Below are 868 nucleotides of genomic sequence, written 5' to 3' on the forward strand. Positions count from 1 at the left end.
AGCGATTATGTACTCGTCAGAACTAAGGAAGATAGTAAGATATCTATAAAAGACTAGCTTTCGCCCGCGAGTCTGTCCGCGTAGAATTTAAAAAAAAACAAAAAGCATGTAGCGTGTGTTCTTCCAGACTATCCCGTACATCTATGTCAAATTTCATCGAGATCCGTTCAGCTATTTAGGCTATAAACATCCGTACATTCATCCATCTTAACCTTTGCATTTATGATATTAGTAATATTACAAAAATAAATTTAGTTTTAACTCTATGAAATATAAAAAAATGTACCATTACTAAATTATAAACAAAAGATTACATTAAACGAATAAATAATATTGTTTCAGTTCCTGACGAAGTGGGCAGTTTGCAATTCGATGATATATCTGATCGCGCGGTGCGCGTGTCCTGGTCTCCGCCAAAAAAGGCTAACGGCGTTCTGATCGGCTACAAGCTCTCCTACCAAGTCAAAGACAACAATGACACTTACAAAGAAGAAATATTACCACCAAACGTCACTAGCATACGAGTGGAACATTTACAGGTATTATTAATTTATTGTTAAAAATACTTAGAACGTTAAGCTACAAGTCTTATCCGTAAAAATAGAGAAATATGTAAATTATCTATCGAAGTACAAAATGGTTGTGCAACCACAATAATAGAGGTCATTGGGTTCAGCTTAGTACATAGTGGGGCTTACTTAACTATTTGTTTTACTCCTACTGAGAAAGGTAGAAAAAAAACTACTAAATGGGCGGAAAACAAATGCTTAACGCTATAAAGTAGTTAAATAGTAATAGAATAGCGGTGTGTCAGGCGAGCACGCAGTACGTGGTGTGGGTGAGCGCGCTGAGCGGCGTGGGCGCGGGC

General features: G+C 37.2%; 1 long non-coding RNA gene across 1 annotated transcript; it reads left to right on the forward strand.

Annotated features, from left to right (window-relative positions):
* LOC106104937 lies at positions 1 to 868 on the forward strand. The gene is made up of 3 exons (XR_001225704.1): positions 1 to 34; positions 343 to 539; positions 815 to 868. It is a non-coding gene; the product is annotated as an uncharacterized LOC106104937 (long non-coding RNA).

The sequence above is a fragment of the Papilio polytes genome, unplaced genomic scaffold (assembly GCF_000836215.1).
Source record: "Papilio polytes unplaced genomic scaffold, Ppol_1.0 DF823385.1, whole genome shotgun sequence".
In the NCBI taxonomy this organism is placed as follows: domain Eukaryota; kingdom Metazoa; phylum Arthropoda; class Insecta; order Lepidoptera; family Papilionidae; genus Papilio; species Papilio polytes.